Genomic DNA, 5,666 nt, shown 5'->3' with positions numbered 1-5,666 from the left:
CGCCTCCACGAGCTCAACTCCGGCACTTCACAAGTTCCGGATTGCGACTACAGAAGCAACAACGGCCTGTGGGACCATTTTCAGCTTGGAGAAAAAGCTGCCAAATGCCAGGTTCTCTGTCAGGCCCAACCTCAAGGGAAAGATGATTCTCCACCCAAAAGACACCTCCTCAGCCATCGCCCTGGATGTCCTTCTAAAGGACTCAACCGCTGCCACCAAATTGGACCCGGCCGTGAAGGAAACGAAATCGATGGTTCTCAACTAACCCAGAGAATTGCCCCTGGATCCCCTAGAAAACCACCCCAAGGTTCTGAAAGCGGAGCGCTACACTCCGCTCACAGACAAGACCGTCCAGACTCGGCAGGTTATAATAACCCATTATGGCCCAACACCGAGCCACATCGATTTGAAAGTCTGGGGCAGATACGAGGTGCGGCCTTACGTTCCAGAACCCCAGAGATGATACCGCAGCCAGAGGTTCGGGCACCACCAGTCAAGGTGCTCAAACAAGGACGTATGCGCCATATGTGCAATGAGGCACAACACGGTACTGTGCCTCACCAAGCTGAAACAGGACGAAAAGGTATCGCCCAAATGCGCCAACTACCAGGGGAAACACCATACGTGGAACCCGGGCTGCCCCGAGCGAACCAAGAGGGTGCACGCCACCAAGACTGCGCCCCCTCCACTCACCAGACGGACCGCCATCGCACGTCAGCGGGAGACTCGACCTTACCTTCCTCTCCCGCTTCTTGAAAGACTCAGCCCGCTGGCAGCTGCACCCTTCACTCACCAGCGACCATTTTGCCACGCTGACCACTCTATCTGTCAACAAGCTCCCTCCGCCTCCACCACCGAGGTGGAGGTATAACACCGATAAAGCCAACTTGGAGCTTTTCAGAAACACGATTCAAGCCTGGCAAGAGGAGCAACAACATCAGGTGGGCATCACTTTCACGGACGTAAATCGCCTTCATGAGGAACTAGCCCGAGCCCTTCAGGAGGCTGCAGATCTAGCCAGCCCCAAGACCAAGCCCTCAGCCAGACGACACCGAGACTATTAGTACTATTGCAGCAGAGTGAAGGAGCTCAACAACAGGGTCAACATGGCTAGAAAGAACTATAGAAAACACCCCACCGATGCAAATAGACACCTCCTACAGGACACAATCCGGCACACCAGAGAAGAGACCAGAAGCATCAGGAGAGCAAACTGGCTCAAATGGTGCTCCGAGCTGAACGCGAACACCTTCCTCGGCAGGATGTGGGCCCAGATCAAGAGAGCATCTGGCACGACAGTACCGCCTCCACCGGCCCACCCCAGTCCCAGAGAGAGGGCAGAGAGGCTCGCGGGTCTCTTCTCCGAGCGAGCAGCCACAAACAACCTACCCACACAGGCGGAAGATACACAGAAAAGACTTAAACAGGGGAGGACTGCACGCATAAGGGAGGCAAGCAGCAGGCAAGACACAACGGACAGGGCCTTCACTAAACAAGAATTGGAAAAGGCGATGAAACGGAGCAGGGACACGGCACCAGGGGCCGACAGAAAAACTTATTCCATGCTGCGCCACTCTGGAGAAGCTGGATACGAGGTACTGCTGCAGGTCATCAACGCCTCGTGGACAGCACAGAAACTTCCGATGGCACAGAAAAAGGCAGACATCCAGCCCATTCCTAAGCCCGGAGAACCAGAGAAACCACGACCCATCTCCTTTCTCAGTTGGATCGCCAAGACGGCTAAGAGGATGGTTCTCAACAGGCTCCAGTGGAAAGGCGGCTCCATGCAAACCCCACATCGCCTACACAGAGAACACCAGGACAGCTACCTACATTGCGGAGATACTAAGCATTATTGACAGCAAACCGGCTTTAGTCGTCTTCCTGGGTTTAGAAAAAGCCTTCGAGCTCGCCAGTCTGCTTGCGATACTAGAGACTCTAACTGAGAAGGGAGTCCAGGGCAGGATCATCGGGTGGATCCAGGACTACCTGATGCATCGCCAGGAAGCAGTACGATTCCAAGGAGTCGCCTCGTTTTATAAACCTCTCGAGAATGGCACCCTATAAGGAGGCATCCTCAGCCCAACACTCTTCAACATCCTAATGGAGAACCTTGCGAAGCTCCCATTCAGGCCTACAGTTAAGCTCCGCTGCTACGCTGATGATCTCCAGCTGATAGTGCGAGGGCGCAGGAGAGTCACTAACGCCCAATACGCGCTTAAGCTGATTGAAAATGAGTGCAACAGGCTGGGGCTCAAGATAAACCCAAACAAGACAAGGGCGATGGCCCTCTGTTCCACGAGACCAGACAGGATGTTCTCCCTTCAAGGAACGCCGGTAACCTGGGCCAACCGACACCCACCAGTGTCTTGGAGTGAGGTTTGACCAAACACTCAGCTTCAGGACGCAGCTTCAGTATCTCCGACAGAAAACGAGAAAGAGAGAAAACCTAAGGGTGCGTCCACACGGTCGAACAATGTCCGTCGGACAAACAGTGTTACCAGTTGATAATGGAAAGCGGAGAGGCTTACTGATGACGTCAAAAGCGAGCCCCTGGAGGTGTACTGGACACTATCCATGTTCGTAGTATCGGAACTTCGGACACCGTCTGGTAGGACAGAGGCGTGGAAGTATACGATACTGCCAGGCACACGATGAACAGAGTTACTTGGTTATCGGATTTTCTGAGTCTGTTAGTTGATTAGTTCTCACCTGCCCTGTCAACTTGGCTAGCCGTACGTCTGTCATGGAGAAAAGCTGCCAGTGGGATAGAAGAGAGACCCTGTTGTTAATCGAACTATACCGGCAGAACCCATGCTTATGGAACGTCAGGGCAGAAGTTTACAAAGACAGAAACAAACGCGTAGCGGCAATTAGTAAAGTAACAGCAGAACTTCAGAAAAGTGGATTATCTGTTATTGCTTCTGATGTGAAGAAGGAAATAGAATCCCTCGTAGTCGTAGTAGGAGAGAGCTACGCAAATAGAAGAAATCAAAGAAGTCAGGGGTTGGTGCTGACGACATTTATACCAACACATTATGGTGTTTCGATGACCTCTGCTTCCTCATCGATGGCGACAGCATGAAAGAATCTGTTTCAAGTATGGATAATCAAGTGTCTCGTATGCCTGAAGAAGTGTTTGATCATGAGGTAAGAACGTAATTGTCGTGTGTCTGTCTGTCTGTCTGTCTCTGTATGAGAACATGAAAAACCAAGCCATGAACATATTTTTTATCATTGCCACAACCCACAATTACAATTTCGCTAACAACACAGAATGTAAAGTATGATCAGTATCCAACAACATCAGTAATTTCTAGGAAGAGTGTATACATGATACGTTAATAATATCATTCTCATTTCACTGATGAGTTATTGCTCTGGATGTGTCTCTATTTTGCCAGATCACAGCAGCTTCCTCATTGATGAGTTATTGTTCTGGATTAGCCAGATATGTCTCTACATTGCCAGATTACAGCAGCTTCCTCATTGAAATATTGCATGTATAGATGGCCGTCGATGGTGGAGTTCTGTTCTTGACTCTCTAGTGGTAGCATGAGATTGTAAGTGCCAGGGATTTGTTCACGATTTACTACATTGCCATCCGTACACAAATTCGGGGTGATAGGGCCTCTGTGAAGGTAATTATGTAGTGCAGTGCAGGCAAGAACTATTTGCTCTACCTTTTTTGGTTCAAGGTAAATGGCTTTTTTAAACACTTGATATCTATTAGCAAGTATTCCGAAGGTCGAGCTCTTGACTGTCGGTAGGAAAATAAACGCTGCCCGAGGTTTTCATTTTGATAAAGGAAAGGTTTAACGATATGGCGCTTCAGCGGAAATGCATCATCCGCCACAATCACATATGGTAATATCTTTGAGCTATTAGGAAGTACGTCATCATCTGGCATACACGCAGATCCATTCTCAATATACTGACAGAGAGAACAGTTATCCCACACTCCACCGTCTGATACTTCCATTAGTGCCCACGTCACCGTATATGAAGTTTGAATTTGCATCGGAGACGGCCATTAACACGATGCTGGGGGAACCTTTATAATTGTAGTAGAAGGAACCGCTACCAGGTGTGGCCTTTACAGGATATGCTTCCCGTCAACGGCTCCGATGCAGTTAGGAAAGTTCTATTTCTTGGAAAACCCTTCTGCTACACGCTTCCACTCCTCTGCGGTTTTGGGTGTCTATTAATACATTAAAAGACTGTTATTAATGTTGAGCAATTCCTGATATATAAGCTACTCATACCCATTCCCAGATGAATATGTATACAAATAAGTCCTCTCTCTCTCTCTCTCTCTCTCTCTCTCTCTCTCTCTCTCTCTCTCTCTCTCTATGTATATATATATATATATATATATATATATATATATATATATATATATATATATATATATTTCTTTTTCTTTCAAACTGTTCGCCATTTCCCGCATTAGCGAGGTAGCGTTAAGAACAGAGGACTGGGCCTTTGAGGGAATACCCTCACCTGGCCCAATTCTCTGTTCCTTCTTTTGGAAAAAAAAAAAAAAAAAAAAAAAAAAACGAGAGGGGAGGATTTCCAGCCCCCCGCTCCCTCCCCTTTTAGTCGCCTTTTACGACACGCAGGGAATACGTGGGAAGTATTCTTTGTCCCCTATCCCCAGGGATGATATATATATATATATATATATATATATATATATATATATATATATATATATATATATATATATATATATATATATATATATATATATATATATATATACATATATATAATTATCATATTAAGAGTTTTACAGTACACCCTTTACTTTTCATACTCCCACGCATGTGACAGGAAATCGCTTGTTAAGCAATAATACAACTAATGTCATTTATTTCTTTTCAGATTTTCAATGATTCTATACTTCTACAATCTGAAGATTGTTCTCCATCCCTTACAACACCGACGCCTGGCACACCTGTTCCAAGTACATCTCGATCTGCAACGCCTGAGCCCTCACGCATTCAGCCTCAAACGACTCGAGGGGGGAAAAGATCTTTAGTCACTGCCGAGAGGCAAGAGGTGCTTCAAGAAGCGCTTCATCAACTGAGACAATTATCTCGATCGGAGAAGGAGGATAGCGATGATGAAAGTGTTTTTGGTGATGTTATTACCAATGATTACGAAAGATGAATGAAGAAAATAAAATCCATGAACAGAAGCTAACTTCTGAGGTGCTTTTTCTATGAAAATTAGGTAAGCTTCCTATTCATCGAAGGTTGTTGGAAAATTATTCCTATTTTCAATATGACGATATGTTCGTGTGTTGAATAATTATTCCTATTGTTAATATGATGATATGGTACGAACATAATTACATGTGTCTGTGTATTCAAAATCACATGCAAATATACTTCCTGAATCATTTGAATTAAAGCTTAGCAAGAAACAACAGTCGTAGTTTGTCTATATCCCATATTTAGAAACAATATTCATCAACAACTTTACATATGTGTAAAGATTATCTCGTTTTATCTGCCGGGTCGGCCCTCAAGTTGAGTGATGTTAGAGCGCCAAACTCCAAGCAAAACTAGTGTTTTTCAGATACAGTTGACAGAAACTATAATGTTTATTATTAATCTCATGTCTATGTGCTCAATAGTAGGCCTGTCCTTCACATTATG

The 5,666-nt window shown here is 45.7% G+C and overlaps 1 pseudogene; it reads left to right on the top strand.

The window, feature by feature from the left end:
* The first annotated feature begins 602 nt into the window (after positions 1-602).
* On the top strand, positions 603-5,293 carry LOC139763965 (uncharacterized; annotated as a pseudogene).
* The last annotated feature ends 373 nt before the right edge of the window (positions 5,294-5,666 follow it).

The sequence above is a fragment of the Panulirus ornatus genome, chromosome 48 (assembly GCF_036320965.1).
Source record: "Panulirus ornatus isolate Po-2019 chromosome 48, ASM3632096v1, whole genome shotgun sequence".
NCBI lineage: Eukaryota > Metazoa > Arthropoda > Malacostraca > Decapoda > Palinuridae > Panulirus > Panulirus ornatus.
Note: the sequence above shows the minus strand (reverse complement) of the source record. Positions and strands in the feature narration are given on the sequence as shown.